A 23,811-nucleotide genomic window follows, 5' to 3' on the forward strand; every position below is an offset into this window, starting at 1 on the left:
ATAAGTAAATACAAGTATATTAAACTGAATAAAAATGAAAATATATCAAAAGTTGTGGGTCATAGCTAAAGCAATGATGAGAGGGAAATTTGTAACACTAAATACCTACATTAGAAAATAACAAAAGTCTCAATATAATAATCTAAGTAACCACTTCAAGAACCTAGAAAGGGAAGAAAAAATAGATATAATGAAAACAAAGAAGGAAATAGAAGAAATCAATTAAATTGAAAATAGAAAAACAACAGAGATAATCAATGAACTAAGAGCTGGTTCTTTGTGAAGTTCAGTAAAATTAAAAAATCTTTAGGAACACTGACAAAGAAGAAAAAAGAGATGACACAAATTAGAGTATCAGAAACAAAATGGGGTATTACTGTGGGTCCTGCAGACTAGTAAGAACATACTACAAAGAACTCTATTGACAAAAATATGACAACTTATGCAAAATGGACCAGTTCCTCAAATAACAAACTACTACAACTCACCCAATATGTGTTTCAGATAAATTGAATAGCCTAATAGCTATTAAGAAAATTGAATGTAACACTTAGCAACTCTCAGAAAAGAAATCTCAAGACCCAGATGGTTTAACTTGCAAAAGTTTACCACACGTTTAGGAAAGAATTAATGCCAATTCTACACAATCTCTTCTAGAAAACAGAAGAGGAGGAAACATTCTTCTATTGATTTTATGAAGATAATCATAGCCTGATAGCAAACTAGCCAAGGAGAGCACTACCATCACCAAGAACAACATTATCAACAAAAAACAAAACTAAAGATCCATAGCTTTCATGAATATAGACACAAAAGTCCTTAGAAAATATTAATAAATAGAATTAAGCAACACACAAAAAATTATGTCATGACCAAATGTGGTTTATTCCTGGGATGCAAACTTAGTTTAATATTTGAAAATCAATGTTATTCACCATATTCATAGGCTAAAGAAGAAAAATCACATGATCATACTATTCAATCTAGGAAAAAAATGACAAAATTCAATACCCATTGACGATAAAAGCTCTCAGAAAAGTAGAAATAAAGGAAAACATTTTCTCAGTTGATATAAAAAATAATTCAACTATCATTATACTTAATAATGAAATACAAAACATTTTTCTGCTAAGATTGGGTAGAAAGAAGGATTTTGCTGTCATCACTCTTATTTGACATAGAGCTAGAAGTTCTAACAAATGCAATAAGGCAAGAAATGAAAATAAAAGCAATAAAAACCAAAAAGAAAGACATACAATTGACTCTATGTGCAGATGACATGATTGTCTACATGGAAATCTTCAGGAATCTAAAATTGGCCCCACATTGAACCCTTTATTGCTATTTTATTGATCTTGTTCCCACAGATTTCATGAGAACATGGTATGAGAGTAAGTACAAGATGTGACACTTCAGAGCTTTCAATTATCTGCATCTGTTTTGTTTATCTGCGTCTGTTTAGCATATTTAACTCTATTCGAGACAGGATATATAGCATTATAATGTTTTGAAGTTATAATCAGAGATTATTTAGACCCCTCCACTGTTGCTGTTTATGATAGGGCCACAGTCAAGCCCCAAGGCGAGTTCTCTGGCCTAAGGGTAGGCAACTAGTAGTGACTGGTAGAGGGAGAGGAGGAGGGAGGGGAGATGGCATCTGAGGGAATTTCACAGATACATGTCAGGGGCCAGCTTCTTAGGAATGGAAAAGTCATCTAATGAGAAGCATAAGAAAAAGTTGTATATCTGAGCAGCTTTTAGAATCTAACCCTGTTTATGATCAGCTATAAAATGTATCTGTTATGGATTATCTTTCCATAACCTTCTAGATGCTGGTGAGAATAATGAAAGGTTATAAAAATAGAACTTTAAGAAATGTTGAAATGGAAGGTTAAATTTTGCTGCTTCCTACCCTTTCATTTCAAAGAAATGTGTTATGCCATACGTTCAAATTCTGACAATGTGACTCAGCTTCTTTCCTTTTGGCCAAAGCCATGGCTTTCTCTTGAAGTTGTATACCTGAAAATGAGACTGGTATTCTTTCTTTCACACAAGCATGCTGGGCCAAAGACATACTGTGTAAATAAAACAAGTTTTTGCTGGTAACATGTAAAGAGGGTTTTAAACAAAACTGTTTTGTTAAATCTGAAATGTCCATTTGCATCCTGACAGTAACTTAGATCTTTAGGATGATTTGGATATATTTATAAATAATAATATAGATCTTCAATGAAATTTATATGCCCGTTAACTTAGTGAAAGCCCAAGCTAGAGAACAAAATTATAGTTATATTAATTATTCAAGGCAAATAAAAACATACGTTTGTGTTAGATAATGTTCAAAGTAATAGCTAAATGATTACTTGTTAACTGAAGTCCCCTTGGAGTCTTAAAAAATCCGCTTTATTAAAGAGCTATTTTGAATGATACAAACACATTTATACATGGAGAGAGAGAGAGAGAGAGACAGAGAAAGAGAGAGACAGAGCATTTTAAATGTAAAATGTTAACATTTAAGAAATCTTAGTGAAATCTTTGTGAAGGGTTTGGAAATTCCCTAGCACTACATTTGCAACTTTTCTTTAAGTTTTAAGATTTAAATGATTTCCAGATTTTTAAGAAGAGCTGTTTTGAAAATGAAACTTCATGAAAGGTTTTCCAAATTAAGATTGTTTTCAGGGGCAAAGGTGACAGTTGGTATCATCAGCGCTGTCCAGATACATAAGCAAAATAACGCTTATCTTAGTAATGCTTATCAGAATTCAAAGACAGTTTTATGAAGATTAGAATTTTTAGCATTTTAATGGTAGAAGCAGTTCTTCCATATCAGAAAACAATAGAATTACTTAGCAGACTGGAGACAATTTCATAATTAACATGTAACATTACATCCATGTAACAAAGCATTGCATTCACATTCCATCTTTTCTCCTCCATCCAAGAATAGAGGATATATGAGTCACTTTCACATAGCATCAAGTTGCTTTCTTTTCTGTGGTGACTTTCTAATGTGCACATAAGGAATACTATTTTTGAAGGGAGAAAATGGATATCCTGGTAAATAACAACAAGGTTACGAAATGTGTAATATATAACTGACATTGATTTAAAGTAAACAGGTTTCTGTGACATACATTCTGATAATGAGAAGGTTCATTTCCTAAAACAAGGTATATTTGGAAGTTAAAAAAATGACTAATTCTGCTGGATTTTTGTCCACCTTAAAATTCAAATATAAGCCAAATAAGGAAAACTAAGATTTAAGAATTGGGTCTGCTTTGTAGCTTCTAGTTTTTAAGGAAAGTTTATGAACCAGCAAATGAACAGATTTAGATGCTGCTTTCCCAACTGAACATAAAGTCACTAACTTTGTCTTTGGATCCTGAAGAGTGATAATTAAAAAAAAAAAAAAAGAATGTTATTTATTTTATTTTTGTTGATTTTAGTTTTTACCACATTTTCTTACTGTATTTTGGATATGAAAACCATTGAACTTTCAGAAGTCTAAAAGTTATTAGATATAAATGAATTGTTAGAATTAAATAAATGCTTTCCACAGAGCAGTTACTCCGTTATATAAAGTTTAGACATTGAATGGAACAGATAAAAATGCAAACTAAAATCTGTAAGTAAGAATAATTTTCATAGTTTTTCAGTGTCTTATCTATGGATTGAGTTTTGGGGACTTTGGTTAGATTTTTAACAATTTTCCTCTTTTTCTAGAATTTCTCTCACTGGCTACTAAATCTGTCTTTATCTTTATCAGGAGCCATTTCCTTTTTAAACACGTTAAGTCATTTTTATTCTAGACTTTAACTCTAATATGTAGTTTTGTACCAAGCTTTAAAAATTTCCTAACCTAAAACAAACTGGACCACCACTCCAGCCTTGATTTATTTTCAGAGCTTTAAACAAAAAGTTTGCATCTGTTACCCTTAAAGTCTATAATTAGTAGTTGAACCACACAAAGAATCAACATGATGTCATGTCTAGACAACATGTAAATTAATATGAAAGCAATTGATTTACAAACACTGTACTAATACAAATTAATCTGAATTAAGTTTAATCCCCAGTTACTAACTGATTAAGTGTGGCTGTTGGTAGCTGCAGAGTGGTGATTTCCATCTGTGATTTTTAAAGACACAACTCAATCATTGAATCTGTGTGGAGATGTAGTTAAAACACATACCATATACAGTGATGTTCCATGTCTGTTCTCTGCACAGAAGAGCTAGAGAAGCAAAACTGAAATACACAATTTAAAAACATATAGGAAGCTCTTCTTAAGTGTCATAATTAACTTTTGGCAAAAGGGATGTTTCAGGCATGTTGACTTTGGCTGTGACTGGCACAGCATCCTTCTTAGAAAGTGCATTCATCTGTTCAGAAGAAGAACTTGCTCTTGCTTTGAGGAAACATGAAATCAAAATTGCCAATATGTTCTCTCTTTTCAAGCTCAATTATTACAATTTAGTGTGGACAGAAAAACACATGGATGTTGAATACCAGTTCCTGTGAAAGATACTCGGGTTTCAGGGTAACAGCAGTCCCAAGTCTTCAGAACAAATCAACAGGTGCATGCTCTCAAACCACAGTAGGTTATTATCCTGCCACCTTATATGTGCTGAGAGTGCTAGAATAATGTTGTATTTGTCCAATTTACTAAAAATATATTTATTTTCATGTAAATATTATAGGTGTCCCCAATATTATGTTTGATTTGTTTTTGTCTTGAGGAATGTTTGTTCAAGTAAAATTAGCTTGTATCCACTTTAGAGTGTTAAAAACACCCACCCCATAATATCATCAAGATATTTTAAAAATGTTGGTTTCACTTCTATTAGCCAGTCCCCATAATTGCATTAATAATATTTTTCAGATAATTTAGAAACCAAGAACAATCATACCAAATTATGAAAAATGTTTTACTCTTTTGATTTGGTAGTCATGTTCTGTTTGTCAAAAAACTCTATAGCTTATGTTGGAACAAATTAAGGAGTGTTTTATGAACATAATATACATAGGTTTGATAATTAAAAAGCAACTATGTGATATCAAAACGAGGGTCATTGTATTTATATGTACTCTTTTATAGACATCCTACTCATTGTCATAATAACTGAGGCTGTCATGACCATGGACTGTGCTTCGCATGATGCCCTAAACAATTCTGACAGGCTGCAGCTCATTAAGGGACAGTCATTTTGTTGAAATGTCTATCAGCTCGCAGGGATGCACCAAGATGAATAGACCCAAAACAATAGGCCCATTTGTTAGAGCAGTAGCTTCTCTAATACATGATGAGACAATCAAGCCAAGCTGCCTTCGGCACAAAGACATAATTAATCAAATGGACAAATGGTTCAAAAATTGCTCTAGTATATTCTGTAGTGGACAGAGGTTTCCATGGAAACATTGGCGTTTGCATCACAGTTAATGACCATTCTGTACAATGAAGTCTCCCCCTTCATACACACTTCTTTACTCTCTCCACTATGCCTGTTCTTCCCACTCCTCCAACATTAAAAAACACAACCTGGAGAAAAACAAACAAAATAGGGAGAACAAGGAAACATAAAGAAGAACCCTGAGTATCTGTATTCCCTATCAGAAAATCTAATAGCTCTATTTCAGCATTTATGAAACTGATTATGAATATTTTCTTATTTTCAATACTTAAATACAAATGGAGTAAAACGGCCTGAAATTGTTACTTTTAATGCTATTAGATAATTACAGCAATTTCATCCAAGTATTTACAGATATAGCTTAGCTCGTTGTAACGATTTAAAATGTATTTGGAAAAAATTAAATTGCAACACTTAATGCCTAAAATGTTAAATGAAATTTTAGTAGTCCTGAGAGAAAAGGAGACTTTAAATTTGACTTAAGTTTCTAGAAAACAGTTCATAAATATTTCTTAAGTGTGATTTTTACCTTTCATTCTGAAGTGTCATTGATCAATATTTAGTCAGGCTAAAGAAAATCTCCACTTTGACCACTAATAAAACGTATTTCCGAGAGGTAACTGCGTCTATACTTTGAAGGATAGTTTTTTGTTACTATACAATGGTATATGAGGTCTTAATCATCACCTTCCAACTTTCTCCCAAAGTGTAACTTATCAAAATATTCTTTCCAATTGCCATAAGAACCCTCTTTTAGAGATGTCCTGATAAATAGAATATTCTCTATCTTGATAGTTTATGAACCACAAAAATGGCCAAGTTTGATGCCTATTTAGGGGTCTTGTGTAATACTTGAAATAAACAGTTTGATTCTTTAAAAACTACATGGCAGGGTAGTTGTAATAAAATATTTATATGTTTTTTTTTTCTCTCTGTGTTTTCCTTTTCTACTTTCTCTAAACTTCATGTGTAACTGTATAGGCAGCTGGATTGCTTTGTAGTGTCTCTTAAAGTCTTCTTCCCTTCCTGGTATTCGTGTCTTTAGTTTTTAAAGCCTGTGTCAATAGAGTCTTTTGCGGGTGGGGGGAATGGGCAATGGAGGGAGAGAATTATGATGCTTTGGAGTGAAGATAAGGTGGAGACCAAAGCAGCAGGGGAGCTAATGGTATTTTCTAAGACTGGAAAGGAAGAAAGGTCTGCTAGCCCTGCACAAATAAAGAGTCCAGACCACTGTCCTGGGCAACACACGGAAAATATTTCCAAACACAGAGAAGATCAGCTACATAGTGCACTTAGGGAGTTTGGAACTGAGGCTTTCATTCTGTGCAGAGTTCTTTCCTCGGAGTTCATCTTGGGAGCCTGTTTTCAAAAAGCTATACTAGCATGAACCACAAGGATGTCTGTGGTTGCCAAGATGAATGGAAGCCCACAGAACACTACATCATTTTCCTTCACCAGATTTGTAGCCCATATTTTTACACCATCCTAGAGCCAACTGAGACTGAATTTCATTACTTAAATTAAAAATTTTTTAAAGATATTTAAAGCACACCTGGGTATGTACAGTAAATTATATCCTTATCCCAAAGTTTGGTTGTAGAGAAGAATGAATGAGATACCCTTCTATTTATCTCTAAGGTAGATGGAAGAACATGGCCATAAACTGTTATTCAGTTAAACTATGTGGTAGGGGCTTAAGCCATGGAAACTTTTGGGAAATTTTTTTTTAAGTATGACATATACATAGAAAAAATGCACAATGCATAAATATAATCCATAATCAACACTCAGCTCACAAAACAGAGTGCTACTCATGTCTCAGAAGCTCCCTAACTCACCCTGCAATTATTACTCCACCGAAAGTAACCACTATACTTCTAATGCTGAAGTTTAATTTTGCTTCTTTGAAAAGTGAATTCTAAATTTTGTAATGATATTATTCTAAGTATACATTTAGGCTGGAGTAGCTGAACCAATATAAAATTTAAAAATATAGTAACAGAAATAAAAATAAGAGGAAATAAAATAAGATAGAATGGTTACTTGATACCAGATGGGACAGTCTGATTATTAAGCATCCTGATATAGGTATCCATACAGTTGGCTTACATAAAGCACTGGCCTGGTTCACTCAATTCCACAGGGTGAGACTGACTCTAAATGGATTCATCTTTTAATGGTATTAGTTATTTATTTGAGGAAGACACAGTCTCTTCAGGACTCAATTCCTTTAGTCATAGAAATAGAACTTTAGGAAATGTTGATAACCATCATGATGCTATTAGAAAATTAATAAAATAACACATGTCCTGAAAGCCCTTTGGAAACTTTAAGAGCCCCAAAGTGAGACCATGAGTAAATAGAGACTGTATTATATTACCAGAGGAAATGAAAAAATGATCCCTTCACTGTGAAAGAGAAGGTGGAAACAGCAACCATAAATATAGCTATATTTTCTCTTTGATCCACCAGTCTTAATTCTGGAAATCTATCCTACAGAAATGCTTGTCCATGAATGCGACAACTTATATATAGTATACAAAATTATTCACAGAATACTATTTTTATGAAGGATTAGAAGCACCTAAGAGTGCAAATATAGAGGACTGTTTGAATAAATGATGGTATATCCACACAGTAGAATTCTATACAATTGTTAAATGAGGAAGACCTCAGTGAAAAATTTGCTGGGGTATATTTTGAGTGAACAGATCAGTGTGCAGGAGAGGACAGGATAATGAGTATGCTACTGGCATGTAAGGAAGGAGATAAAGTACATATTCACATTTTTGTATTTGCATAAGGAAACAGTGAAAGGATAAACATAAAGATAATAAACATGCAGAATGAGGGGAATATAGATATGATGGAAATGAAGCTAAGATAGAATTTCAGGATGTACTTTTCAAAAAATAATTACTTTTTATTATTGTTATTTTTGCAACAGTAGTATATAGAGTCCTATGTATCTTTCATCAAGTTTCCACTAGTCTTAACATCTTATGTAACTAAAAAATTAATATAGGCAAATACTATTAATTAAACTGCAGATTTTTTGAGACTGCACAAGTTTTTCCCATAATGTTTGTTTTTTGTTTTTAGAATTCAATCAAGTATTTCCTTGCATTTACTTGTTACGACTTCTTAGTCTCCCCAGTCTGTGACAGTTACTCATTTTCTCCCTGATACAAGGACCTCAACACTTTTGAAGAGTGCTTGTCAGGTATGTACTGCAGTTTGGATTTGTCCTATATTGTCTCACAATTAAGCTTAAGGATATGCATTTTAGGGAAAAATATCCCAAGATGGTGTGCCCTTCTTAGGGCATCTTAGGGCATCATATTAGGGGCACATGACGATGGGTCTTATTTCTAGTGATATTAAACTCCAAGGTGCTAACTGTAGGTTGTCCATGGTAAAGTTACTATTTTTCCTTTGTAAGTACTAAGTGTTTTAATGAAGATAATTTGAGAAAAAACTATGTAAAACTGTGTTTCCTCTTATCCTTTGCCAACCAATTTTGGTACTCACCAACGAATCTTGACTACAGCAATTATTACCAGTGTATTCTAATGGTGATTTTCCTATTCCCTCACTCATTCTAAATTTATTAGTTTAAATTCTTTTGTTAGGAAAAAATCTTTCTCAATGTTTATTTATAAAATCATTTGTTTATATCAGTATGGATGCATGGTTATTTTATAAGATTTTATTTTAGTTCCTCTCTAGTAATATCATTTCTTCTTCATCATCTTTACCTCCTCTTCTTTTTTCCTTCTTTCCTTCCCCTTCTCCTTTCCTCTTGCTCTTCCTCTTCCTCCTTGTCACTTTCTTTTTCCTCTTCTCCTTCTGCTTCTTCTTCCTGTCTTCCTTCCTTCTGCTCCTCCTCCTATTCTTCCTCCTCTTCCTCCTTCTTGTTGCTTCTAAGTTACTAAAAGTGGTTTTTCTAATATCCATTTAAAAATTAACCAAGCAGGCCAGGCACAGTGTCTCCTGCCTGTAATCCCAACACTCTGGGAGGCCAAGGCAGGAGGATTGCTTGAGCCCAGGATTTCAAAGGTAGCCTGAGCAACATAGAGAGACTCTGTCTCTATTTAGAAAATAAAATTATCCAAGCACATTTTCAAATAATAATATAATGCTTTATGTGTAGAGCAAGTGTCTTTTAACCTAGTACCCAATTCTTTCTCTTGTGACATTGCTGCTATTTATTTTACATGTAAAGTGTTACTATTACTGCTCCAATCAGTAGTTTTTTTAGATCAATTAAGAATAAGGAAAATAAAAGAATTTACATTACCTTCATGAATTAACTTCTCTGATGCTTTCCTTTTTCTTTACGTAGATTCAAGCATCTGATCTACGTATCATTTTCCTTCTGCCTAAAGACCTTCTTTTAACATGTCTTGCAGAGCAGGTCCAGTGGGTGGGAATTTTTAGTTTTTGCTTGTCTAAGAAAGTTTTTTATTTCTTCTTTTTGAAGAAATAAATAATAATTTTAATGAATATAGAACTCATGGTTGTAGTCTTTTTCTTTGAGCATTTTAATGATTTCATTTCATTCTCTTCTTGTTTGCATTATTTTTCATGAGAAGTCTCTGGTAATTTATATTCTTGTACCTCAGTATGGAAAGTATTCTCCAATCCTAGATTCCTTAAACATTTTTTCTTTATATTTGTTTGTTGCAGTTTGAATGTGATATGTCTCTGTGTGGAGTCTTGGGTGTTTATTCTGCTGATATTCTCTAAGCTTCCTGGTTCTGTGGTTTGAAGTCTGTTCTTAATTTGAGAACTTCTCAGTCATTATTTCTGCCAATTTTTCTTCTGCTCCATTTTCTCCTTCTTCTCTTTTTGATATTCCAATTATATACATGTTGCAACTTTTGATATAGCTCCACAGTTCTTGTCTGTTGTGTACATTCTATTCCATTCTCTTCTCTTCTCTTCTCCTCCTCCTTTTTTTTCTTCTTTGCATTTCATTTCAAATATTTCTGTTTACCTATGCTGAAATTTACAGATTCTCCCCTTAGCCTCAGTCTGTGGATTAACTCATCAAAGGTGGTCTTTATTTCTGACACTAAGTTTTTTTACTTTTAGCATTTCCTTTTGATTCCTATAGTCTCCATCTCTCTGCTGACATTTCATCTGGTCTTGCATGTTGTCTACTTTTTCCAGGAGAGCCTTTATCATTGTAATCACAGTTATTTTAAATTTCCTATTAGATAACTCCAATATCTTTTTAATATCTGAGTCAGATTCTGATGCTTGCTTTGTTTCTTCAGACAGTGCTTATTCTTGCCTTTTGATATACGTTGTAAATTTTGTTGAAATCAGATATGTTGTATAGGATAATAGTTACTGAAGTAAATAGGCCTTTAGTATGAGGATTTATGTTAATCTAGCTAGGAGTTGGAGTGCATTTAATGTTTATTTTAGCTACAGACACCAGAGGCTTCCAATTACTGTAGTAAGCTAATTTTTTTCCTCCATACTTGGCTTTGTTTCCCTTTGTACTGCTCTTTAGAGGGAGCCTGTGTCTTGTAGCTCTTTAAGTTGTAATCCACTGCTATTATTCCTGAAAGCTTGTTAGAACTATGATGGGTTGTGGAGGAGAGGGAGTCTGCTGGAATCTTCTGAATAAATCTCAGTGTTTTAATGGTCTTATGTCTTGGGAATCTGGTTAATGAAGTGTTTCTGCTTCTCCTCCTGGGATAGAGCTTTTGCCCTTCTTGTTTTCTAGTCCTTCTCCAGCACTAGTGTTTCCATTACAGTAGTCCCCCTCCCCACCACCTTATCCAAAAGGGATATATTCCAAGACCCCCATTAGATTCCTGAAACCATAGGTAACACCAAATCCTATATATACTATGTGCTTTCCTATATATATATATCTACCTATGATAAAATTTAATTCATATATTAAGTATAGTAAGATATTAATAACAATTATGAAGTAGAACAATTATAACAATACGTCAGCATCATTATGGTGTGAGGGGGCCATCATGAAGTAAAATAAGGGTTACTTGGATATAAACACTGCAATACCATGATAGTCCATCTGATAACTGAGACGACTACTACTAAGTGACTAATGGGCCGGTAACCTACGGAGCGTGGTTATGCTGGATAAAGGGATGATCATGTATTGAGCAGGAAGTAGTGGAACAGTGAAGATTTCATTGTGGAACAGTGAACGCTTCTCAGAATGACTTGCAATTTAAAACTTACAAATTGTTTATTTCTGGAATTTTTTATTTGATATTTTTGAACTGCAGTTGAGTGCAGTTGTCCGCAGGCAACTGAAACTGCAGAAAACAAAATTGCAGATAAAGGAAAATGACCACATTTTTCCTTGAAGCCCTCTTTCTTGTTGATTGATTATGGCTTTTTTCGGCTTAGGTGAGACAGAAAGACAGAAGCAGACTATAGGTGGAGTGAATTTCTGGGCTGCAGTTTCAGAATTGCCCTCTGGTGATGCCCTTCATCCTGGAAATTAGTCTGTGTTAGAGAGAAGAGTCATACAGTGTTTCTGTATGGTTCTTTGTGTCTTTCTCAAGTCTTACATTATCCAGGCAAAACACTGTTTTCCAGAGTTATGTAGGTTAACTCTTCTCCACTCACTTCAATGTGATTTCCGGTGATTTCTGCAGGCCTATTTTCAAGTGTACGGAGTCTTTCCTTGACTCTGTCTAGCTTACCACTAAGCCCTTTAAAGCCATTCTTCCTCTCTGTCACTGTGTTTTGTATTTTTAGTGTTTCTATATTTTCCCTATAATTTCTATATCTTTGTTAAATGTAACTACCTGTCATGCATGTTATTTTTTCCTTTAGAACCTTTAACATATCAATTATAGTTGTTTCAGATCCCTTTCATATAGTCTCAATGCTATGTCATAACTGAGTTTAGTTCTGATGATTGCTCAGTTTCTTAGTATTGTCTTATTTTTCTTGACTTTTTTTTTAATGCTTCCTAATGTATTCTTAAAAGGTGAACACCTTGTATAGAACATAAGAGAGAGAAGTAAATAGTTTATGTGCATGGGAATGGGCATGCCTTTCTTCCTGCTAAGACCCTAGTATGTGGAGATTGAGAAAAATTAATCTGTTAAAGCTGGTTTGGGGTTTGTTGTTGCTTTAGTTAACCTTAGTGTCCTACAGTTTCAAAATTCTAGTGATACTTTGTGTTTAGGGTAGGGGCTCTCAGAAGGCTTTTTATTTATTTACTTTGCTTTTTTATTTTTTATTTTTATTTTTATTTATTTATTTTTAATCCAGATCCTTCACAAGGCTTTTTATTTCCATATCTGCTCCTTCCTTATCTTTTGGTCTTCCCTCTTTGCTGGGCCTTAGGGAGGATATGTATTTTGCAAATTACTTTTATTCTCCTTCTCCTTCTCCTTCTCCTCCCCCTTCTTCTTCTTCGAGACGGAGTTTTGTTCCTGTTGCCCAGGCTAGAGTGCAATGGCGTGATCTCATCTCACTGCAACTTCCTTCTGGGTTCAAGTGACTCTCCTGCCTCAGCCTCCCAAGTAGCTGAGATTACAGGTGCCCGCCACCACACATGGCTAATTTTTTGTATTTTTAATAGAGACGGGGTTTCAACATGTTGGCCAGGCTGGTCTCGAACTCCTGACCTCAGGCAATCCACCCACTGGCCCCACTTGATGCTTTTTATTTTGGGGAGAGAGAGAGAGAGAGAGAGAGAGAGAGAGACACTGTGTTGTGTGTGTTTGGTGGAAAGGGGTAGGGTTGCTATGGGTTGCAATTGTTCTAATTAAGTCTGTGTATTAGGTATTATTTTGCTTTTTGCCAGTGATGTAGGTTGCACAGTAATTCTGAGTCCAGTATATGTTCTCCCTTTCCAGAGTTGAGATTTTGTTTCTCCAGTTTTCTTCCCGTGTCTGCAGTGGGTTTTCACCAGTGCTCTTAAAGCACTGGTGTATGCTGACATTCTTCTAACAGATTAAGATTTTAGCTTGGTTGGGGAAGATAGAGAAGAAATGTCTCAGATGAGATTTGAGATGGCCCCTCCCCCATAATGGCTTCTGGTTTTTCTCCCAGTTTTGCGACACAAAGAAAATTCCTAGGAGTCTACCAAAATTTTCCGTGTATCCTCAGTTGGCAGACTCCCCAGGTTTGGGTCCCCAGGGACTTTGCTTTCTCTTGCCAGGGTGCACATTCACCATCCATAAATTTGCTATAGCCCTGGCTGAACCCTTCTTCTTGTTTTCCAGCTGCATTTGTCCTGGTAAAGCCCCTGCTTGTGCTGTGTGTTTCCATGCAGGCTCTAGACTTTTCTTAGATGTTTAGACCAAATGGCTGTGCTATAGCTTCAGCACTCCAACTTTGAGTTCTTGAAAAGTTGTGAACTTGCCGTTTTGTGTTTACGTTTCCATATCACTGTGAATTTTGAACCATATAAATGTATTTCCAACTCACAAATTTTAAAAAGAAAGAAATACAGAGGAAAGTGTATCTACTAAAACTTTTACATGGGAGAAGCATTCTGTTCAAAGAGGCATAGTAAAAATAGTTCTTGATAGGTTATTAATATGTGCACCTTTTTGCTTAACTATATTGGAAAAGGTAATACTAAAATTTCCCTTATTAAACTCTAAAAACCTTCCTTTTTCTAAAAATAAAAATAATAAATAATTGGAAGCGTGCACATTCAGATTAAAAGAGATGCAGCAATACAATTGTTTCTGAGTGCTAATGGAATTTAATGATGCCCTTTGCTTTCAAGATTTGAATTAAGCTGCACTTCTGTACTAAAGCTTCATTTCTATTTATGACATAGTTATGCACTAATAGCCTTCCTACCTTTGGTAGTACTCTTATGTATCTGGCCTTATATTGTTTATTTTTCCACTGTTATTACTTCAAAGATTATTTCATTGAACTTTGTTTTTATTTATAACAAGTTTTCTTTCCTTCTAGGAATTTATTCTTCTTATATACATTCATACACACATGTGGATGCTTTTATTGAAACCAGTTCATAGGTATGTGTGTATATCTATACACACATATATATTTTTGCTTGTGATACATTTTAGCCATTCTAAAATTATCCTTTATCTTTTATATATTCTACATATTTCATATATAAAACTTATGTTCTTGTGTATGTGTAATATATGCATATCTTTTAATAAAATGTATTATGCATACAACTTCATAGTTGATGCTATAATTTGGCAGATTCTCTGGTTTTACAAATAAAAAATGTAAATAAACAATGCTAGGCATAAAGGAAGTGCTTAGTTTCCCATTTACCCATTGGATTGGTTGAGAGCTAGAATTAGAATGTAAATATTCAACAACAAACTTTTCTGCAGCTTTCTTCTTCACAGGGGCGAAGTGACATGTATCTGGAAAAGCATCCTTCTCTCAGATATACCTATCTCCTTCTGCCATAGACTAAAGTATTTAATTTGGAAAGAAATACTTTTTGTTAGCATTTGCCACATCCAGAATCCTTTTATGTACTGAAATAAATTTTTGCCATTCCCTTTTTTTTTTTTTTTTTAAGACAGTGTCTCACTCTGTCACCAGGCTGGAGTGCAGTGATGCCATCTCGGCTCGCTGCAACCTCTGCCTCCTGGGCTCAAGCGATTCTCTTGCCTCAGTCTCCTGAGTAGCTGGTACTACAGGTGCCTACCACCATGCCTGGCTAATTTTTGTATTTTTAGTAGACACGGAGCTTCACCATGTTGGCCAGGATGATCTCGACCTCTTGATCCACCTGCCTTGGCCTCCCAAAGTGCTGGGATTACAGGTGTGAGCCACCACGCCAGGCCTAATTTTTGCCATTACTTTTAATGACAAAAACTGTGATAACTTTTACATCAGCCTAATAAATAAAGGCTCAGGATAGAATAATTACCAGACCCTGCCAGCCAAGAGCTTAGTCTTCAAGAGGGCCAAACTTACAATAGCAAGACTTTAATCAGACCTGTTGATGATTTCCTGTGATTTCCTGAATGCCCAAATTGCCTAGAGTAGTACGAGATTCCTTTCAATGGACTGAAGACACTGTATTCTTTGGCAGTTAAGAGTTGGTGAAATTCGCATTCTTTTTCACTAAGAAGGGGAGCCTGTCTATTTCTAGATGCCACGGATCACTCTGGTTTCTTTCACTCTGGCTCTCAGACATGGACATAGACCAGTCACAGAGCTCACTAACTGATAGGTAAACAACCATCTAGAGCCTTTCAAGATGGGGTGTCTTTGCTTCCAAGCTAGGAACTAATACTTACACCTAGTGTAAAGAGAAAATTTTTTAAAATGAGCATTTAGCTTGATCGAATACTTATATTTTGTGAGGTATAATAATACAACAACAAAAATAAAATTAAAAAAAGAAGACATTCACAGAGGAGTAGAAAGAGGACAAAACCAGCTTAAAGTTGTCAAGAAAGAAAAAATTATAATTAAAAAGAACAGAAGGGTTGGAATAGAAAAGAATAAAGTATTAAAAAGGGCCTCTACATTTTATTGCGTTGGTATATATTCCAAATCTTAAATGAGAGTACAGAGGGTTTTTCCAATTACATGAAGGGGGTGAGGGTGCAGTTAGTTATCTTAGGGTGAATGTGGTCAAAAGTATTTGGGGTTTTTTTTTCATAGTAAAAAAATATGAGAAGCATTAGAATGGAGAGACAGTATTGGTTAGAGATACAAGTTTTGAATCCATGCTGCCAGAGTTGAACGTCCACAAGCTGTGTGATCTTAGGGTTAGGTTATTAAACTTCTTTGTCATTCAGTCTTCTCATTTCTTACTTGGGAATCATAAAAATATCGAAGTAGAACTATGTAGGATTTAAAGTAGAAGCATACCTATGTAAAAAGAGGAAATCATAAAGTGTAGAAAGATAAGTATAAACCAAAAACTAAGTGGCCTCCAACAAAATTTCTAAGATCCTTTAAAAAGATTTAAAAACAGCAATTCTTTAAATGAATCAAAAAGAGGAAATGGACTAGTAGTGGTACAGAAGATAGGTGCAGTAGTTTCCCTTGTCCATGGTGTTGGTGTCGGTGGTTTTAGTTACCCATTGTCAACCATGGGTCAAAAATACTAAATGGAAAATTCCAGAAGTAAACAATTCATAGATTTTAAATTGCTTGCCATTCTGAGTATTCTGATGAAATCCCATGCAAACCACTTTGTCCTGTGAATCATCCTTTTGTCCAACATAGCCACACTGTGATGCTCTCCTGCCCTTTAGTCATGCAGTAGCCAACTCAGTTATCAGATTGCCTGTCATGGTATCTCTGTGCTTGAGTTCAAGTCACTCTTATTTTACTCAATAATGACCCCAAAGCACAAGAGTAGTTTGGCTATGCCAAAGAGAAGCCATAAAGTGCTTCCTTTAAATGAAAAGGAGAAAGTTCTCAATAAGGAAAAAAATCCTAAAATCTACACTAAGAACTAATCTATCTACGAAATTGTGAAGAAAAAGGGAATTCATGCTAGTTTTGCAGTCGTGCCCCAAATTGCAAAAGTTGCAACTACAGTGCTTAATGAGTGCTTGGTTAAGATACAAAAAACAAAGTCATTAGATTTGTGGGTGGAAGACATAAACAGAATCATGTTCTGATTGAGGGCAATTAGGGTGGTTCTACTAGTGACTTCAGGCATCTATGGGAGTCTTAGCTTGTATTCCCTAATCATAAGGGAGAACTACTGTGGTTGAGTTCAACAGACTCTAACTGTGGGTGAACTTAGTACCCACAGTAGAATAAAGACATGGTTTCTGCCTTCAAAGAGACAGGAATGAGTGAGACCCTGAGAAGGTCTATCATTTGTTTAAGGTTTATCAGAGAGTAAGAGGCTGAATTGATTTGGGGACAGACTTCTCTGGTTCCAAAGTTTTTTCCAGAACTCCCACAATCCTCTGAGACTGAACAGGACTCTTCCAGATGGGACTACTCAACACTCATCTAAGCAATCAGCCAATTAAGGAAAGTCTGCAAGGGTTTTGCAAAAGGAAATAATGCATCAGGTGTTTGGAGGGTGTAAAATATGTATAAGCATAAAGCAGAAGTAGTGAGATGTTTAAAAGTCTTTTAATAGATACCACGACAAGAAAAGAAAATGCTTTTTTTTTTTAAACTGAGTTTTTTTATGGTAGAATTCCAACTTATAAATGTAGGAAAAATGATGGAATTAGAAAACTGCCACTTGACAACCATATGAGTGATAATTGTTTCAGGAAGAATCATCAATGGATGCTAAAACTAATTGGTGAAAATGTAATGAGAAAGAGGATAGTTCCACAGATCTTCCCCCACAAGATATCATAACTAATTATTATAGTGGAAAAACTTGGTATACGCTGCTTCATTCAAGGGAGTATAATTGATATCAACAGCAATGGGATAAACAGACCCCATGATGTGATGCGCTGAGGACACAAAATCCCTTCTGTGATGCTCCTGCCAAACTCCATCAGTGTACTGATGAGGAAACAACAGGCAAACCCTAACCAAGCGACATTCCACAAAATAACACACCAATACCTTCGAAAATGTCATCAAAGACAAGGAAAAACTGAGGAATAGGAATTGTTCCAGATTAAAAGTGACTAAAGTGACATGACAAATAAATGGAACTTGTAATAAAGGTTTGAATCCCTGGACAAGAAAAAAACTTTTGTTTTCCCCTAGAAAGGATGCCAAAGGAAAAATTGACAAAATTCAAAATTCAAATAAAGTCTCTATGTAAGGACAAAAAATTGAGAATAATAATAGTATCTACCTCCTAGTACCATTGTAAAGATTATATGATAAAACATGTTATCAATAAGTGTTTGTGTTAACAGGTCACATACATGATACCCTCAGGGTAATATGTCCCATGGAATTCACAATTTGGGTAATAGAATCATATATGATATGTTACATAATATCTCTCATGAGTTCTGGGGAGGCCCACGTGAATATGAGGCAAATTAGATTAACTTTCATACAAAACAGAATAAAGGATATAAATAGCTTCATCTGAGTTTCATTTCAGGTGTTAGTGACACATAAGATCTGGTCAGGAGAGGATTTTACTACCAACTGAAATTACACACACACACATACACACACACAATTTCAGTTTTCAGAGATTTTTGGAAACATGATTTGTCTATAAAAGGGGTGATGATGATGATGATGATGATGGTAATGATGATTATTTGTCCATAAAAGATGATGATGGGCTGGGCGCGGTGGCTCACACCTGTAATCCCAGCACTTTGGGAGGCCAAGGTGGGCAGATCACGAGGTCAAGAGATCGAGAGCATCCTGGCCAACATGGTGAAACCCCATCTCTACTAAAATACAAAAATTAGCCGGGTGTGGTGGCGTGTGCCTGTAGTCCTGGTTACTTGGGAGGCTGAGGCAGAATTGCTTGAATCCAGGAGGCGGAGGTTGCAGTGAGCCGAGATGGTGCCACTGCACTCCAGTCTGATGACACAGTGAGACTCCGTCTCAAAAAACAAAAAGGTGATGATGATGATAGTGATCATCATCATGGTCATCATCTTAAACTAGATCTGAAGGGTCAATATCAGGTGCTAAGTTCACTCTTGACAAGGAGAAGAACTATTTCTTACTTAGAGACTTGGAAGCATTTTAAGCAGTCACTGATGCACAGAACCCTTGTTTTTGTATTTTCTTATCCTGTAATAAGATCTCTCATACAAGGTTAATAATTATTTGTAAAAGCGGCATCTTTTATTACAGATTTTAAAGGGAATATGTGTAAATTTATTTGCTAAATGTGTACACATAATATAGCAGTGTAATTTTCCTGTTAAAAGTACCAGAAAACTTGATGAAAATTCAGTGTATTCGTTAGCTTATCTTGTATGACTCACAAAATATTCATTCAAATACCTTTTTTCTACTAGTGGCTTTCTATGTTTGATAAGCTACGCAGGATGTCTTTGTTTTCTGTGTAAGAAGCTAAGCAAAGATTTTACAGTAGGACTTTAATGAAATACAAAATGGATATGAATATATTCATGTATAAGTATTATATATGTATATGTGTGTATTCCTCCCTGATATTGTAAACATTTTTAGCACCTGTAAGATTAATAAAATACAGGAAGACATTCATTATTTATTAGCTTATTTACTCATTAATTCAACAAGTACTTGTGGGGCATCTACTGTGTATCAGGTGTAGTTTCGGTGCAGAGAATATAGCAGCAAAGAGACACAGTTACTGATTTCATAAAACTTATATTCTAGTGGAGAGGGACATAAGTAAACAGGCAAATGCATTATATAACTTTAGGTGTGTCAAGAAACAAAATTACAATAAATTTAGTCAAAAATCTAGTTGCCTTTTATTCACAATTCATGAATTGAAGTAGCCTCCATTTTGCTAAATAGAATGAGAGCATCCACTGGGAAATGGCTGAAGTGTGGTTTTTTGGTAAGAGGTAACAAGGAAACAAAATAGAAAAAAAGCTGATTGGTTAGCATCAGCTTACTTTAGCTTACTTATAAGCATTAAAGCAGAGGGAACTTCTTTTTCATGCTGACTCAGGTACAGTGGACTCTCTGATGGGTTGTTGGGAGTCTTCTGTTTTCAAGAAAAATTGGTCAGTTTGGGAATCTACCTGGTAATTTAATGTTTCAATTTGATTATGTGTTACTTAGCATGAGTGCCTCCATTTTGGTTTGGTATGATCTGTTAGGGTCTAATTCAGGAGCTCAGTCTAAAACAAATGCCTCCCATAAATTATTTTTACAAAGTGCAGATAATTTTCTGAGAAAACAAGCTGGTTTTTGTTCTATACTCACACACTTCTATTCTTCACCTTAGATCACCAAAATGTGTGATATGTTTTCCCCCACACCAATCGATTCTCTAAAACCAGTTGGCGGTCCTACAATTCAATTCAATTCTGACACTGTCTTCCTGGAATTACCCTCAGATCTTACAGGTAAAAGGGCTCAGTCCCACAAGACTGGAGCCACTTCAGATGCCAGTCACAAGTCAGGGTCTCCTATGCTTCTGACCAACTGGCTATAAATTGGGAGTTCCCACAACTATACTTGGGGTTTAATAATTCTACTAGAATGGCTTACAGAACTCAGGAAAACACTTTACTCATGTTTGTCAGCTTATTATAAAGATTATTTTAAAGAATCCAGAGGAACAGCTAGATGAAGGGGTACATAGGGTAAGATCTGGAGGGGTCCCCAGCACAGGGGCATTAGTCCTTGTGGAGGTGGGGAGCACCACTCTCCAAGAATGTGGATACCTTCACCAATCCACAAGCTCATCAAATCTCCTTGTTCAAGAGTTGTGTAGCTTTACCACCAGCAGCTTTCTGGGAAGGCAGTGAATATGGATAAAAAGTACAGGATTCTGATCACTTCATTTGTCTTTCTGGTGAGCAACCCCAACCTGAGGCTCTCTAGGGGCCCCATCCTAAGCCACCTCATTAACAAAACCTCATGTGTGATCCAGAGGGCTTCAAGATGAATAACAAAAGACACTCCTATGACTCAGAAAATTCCAAGGGTTTCAGAACCTTAATTCCTGAAACTGGAGACAAAAACCAAATACATTTCTTATTATACCACAAATTTCAATGAGGAAAAATAAGTTAGGTTAAAAAAAAGATACATGAAATAAATTGTGTTAACTATGTGGTTCTGCTGTTTAGATGTCTTGTTATGAGGGGTTGAGGTGAAATTACTCAGGGTTTGCAGAGATATCTCAGAGAGTTCTATAGTGCCCTAAAAAGCCAGTTCCTAAGACAGAGGACATTGAAACATAAGAAAAAAATGTGCTTACGTCAAGTATATTGTCATGGTTATGAAAAAAGTCAACACACACACACACACATTTTTAAAAAATTTTGATGAATCACATGTATAAAGGCTACCAATGACAATATACATACCAGTGGTTAGATTCATTGAAATTTCTTCCAGAGATTTACAAAGTACTATACATGATAAATATGAGGTCTGGTTTTTAACAACATTAATTAGAATTTTTAAGTTAATATATTTTTCAAAATGTAAAGGGAAAAAATAAACTAATGAACAAATAAAACCTTACAAAACTGAAGGAATACCTATTGAATAACTAATTTTTTTAGACACTGAGTAAAGCATGTTTTTATATATTATCTCCGTTAATGTAAATAACAAAAAAAGAGAAAAGAATGGTACATAGTGACAAATGTGCATTTTTATGAATCTAAACATTTCTTCCATTTTGTGGTTGTCAATAATAAAATGCAGGCAAACTCTGAATATTTGTAAGTGATCTTTATCTCCAGAAATATGTCCTGCTGGCAGAGAGAACCATTAGATACAATTCCTAGTCCCAGGACTTGCGACCACTTTTGAGGTCTCACACACTTTTCCTTTATACTGAATCTTATTTTTTATTGAATAAAAACAAATTTTATCTTGAAAACCCTGAGGTTAAAAAAAAAAAAAAAAGATAACATACAGTATCAATTGGAAGGGTGGAGAATGAAAACATTCATTGCAAATCTTTACTATTATCTTGGACACATTTTTGTAATCGTATAAACCCCCAAGACAGAGTATAAAGACGGGATCTGATCGGGATACAATGTGCTGAATTTTGGTTGCAGAAATAAGGGGTAAAATATTTGTCTCCATGGGGACAGATCCATTACTGCACTTTTCAAAATGTCAAGGTTACATTTGAAAAGTAGTTGCAATTTTCTTCCATTTTATAAAGATAATTCACTGTTTGTACTTCACACATAAAAATGTGTGACTTAATGAAAATTTGTCTTCACAGTATTAGGATAATAATCCCAACCTAACATAGCTTAAAGTATAGTGTATTTTTTTAATCTCTGGGAAACACAGTGTTATTAATGATTTAGTAACATTTTGTCATTTTGACCACCTCCTCACCTTTGTGGAAGGATACATTGTCAAATAAGAAATCTGTTTTGGAAATGTGAATCCATAGGAAAAAAAAAAGAATTTTTCCATATATTTGCCTTTAATGTTACAGAAAACATGTTTTTTTGTTTGTTTTTAATTTTTTATGTTAAAATATAACCAAAAAAAGTTATCAGTCTACCTTTACTAAGTTTAATTTGACTAGACAAAAAATACATATTTGTGTGTTTTTGATATGCTTTCAGTAAATTCTGTTCATATATGTAATGGTAGTAGAGCTAAACATTGCTAAACATTGTAACATATCTTTAAAACTATTAAGTCACCAAATTTTCTTGTGGTACAAATGTTAAAAACACTAGCAATAATTTCTTTCTTTCTTTCTTTGTTTTTTTTTTTTTTTTTTAAGATAATTTAGTAGAGACAGCGTTTTTCCATATTGGCCAGGCTGGTCTTGAACTTCTGACCTCAAGTGATCCGCCCACCTCGGCCTCCCAAAGTGCTGAGATTACAGACATGAGCCACCATGCCCGGACTACTAGTAGGAATTTGAAGGTACATATTAGATAGTAATGTTTTAAGAGTTGAAATGGTAAATACAAAATAAAATTATCGTGTGTGAAAAAAATTTTTAAATTTCAATTCATTTATTAGAAACCTTAATATAACAGATATTTTTTATAAGTTGGCCCATTTAAAGAAAGTCTAGCAGATGGTCAGTTATAAAAACTTAAGAAGTAGAAGCATTAAACCAAAATTTTCATCACCTTTCTAGGGACTGAGAAGGTGTATGGACAAAAGTTTCATCATTTTGCAGATGCCAACAAGTTATTTGTCTTTACAACAGGAAACTCTGTATAGTTCATATGACATTTGCGTGCAAAACAGCACATCAAATATGGCCTTCTCTCGCAGAAATTAAGCAGTATAGTATATCTCTATGAAGAAATACTTACAACATAAAATCTCACTAAGAAATATTTAGAATCAACTAAATTGTACAATATATCTTGTTTATGTTAAAACCCAGGCATTTTTACATGGGCTGTCCTATGCGATGTTCACAGTAACTTTATGGAGTAATTATTCAATTATTCAAAGATGAGGAGATGAGACGTACAGAAACTAAGGAATTTACTCAGAATCACTTAGCTAGTTGAAGGTAGATGTGAATTTTAAATGAAGCTCTTTTACCCCAACTCTAGTGCTGTTTACACTACCTATGCTGACTCAACATATATTTTGCTTTATTTGGACATCTCAATAAATCTTTTATATACTCAGTAAATATTTACTAAGTACCTAATATGGCTTAAGCTCCGTGTTACATAGTGGTGATATAACAATTACCTTCACTGAACTTAACCATATTTTAGTCTTCTATATGTTATGTGTTGTTTTTCTCTGGCTGCTTTCAAGACTCTTTATTATTGATTTTCAGCAGTTTGATTGGGATTAGATGTGGTTTTTTTTTGTATTTATCATC

The 23,811-nt window shown here is 34.6% G+C and overlaps 1 long non-coding RNA gene across 2 annotated transcripts; it reads left to right on the forward strand.

The window, feature by feature from the left end:
- Window positions 1–4,380: 4,380 nt before the first annotated feature.
- On the forward strand, window positions 4,381–22,877 carry LOC126937353 (uncharacterized). Of its 2 annotated transcripts, none has more exons than XR_007719701.1 (3): window positions 4,381–4,597; window positions 8,514–8,634; window positions 22,735–22,877. It is a non-coding gene; the product is annotated as an uncharacterized LOC126937353 (long non-coding RNA). The 2 variants fall into 2 exon arrangements; XR_007719702.1 differs by having other exon boundaries at window positions 4,381–4,577.
- Window positions 22,878–23,811: the final 934 nt, after the last annotated feature.

Source organism: Macaca thibetana, chromosome 15 (assembly GCF_024542745.1).
Source record: "Macaca thibetana thibetana isolate TM-01 chromosome 15, ASM2454274v1, whole genome shotgun sequence".
In the NCBI taxonomy this organism is placed as follows: domain Eukaryota; kingdom Metazoa; phylum Chordata; class Mammalia; order Primates; family Cercopithecidae; genus Macaca; species Macaca thibetana.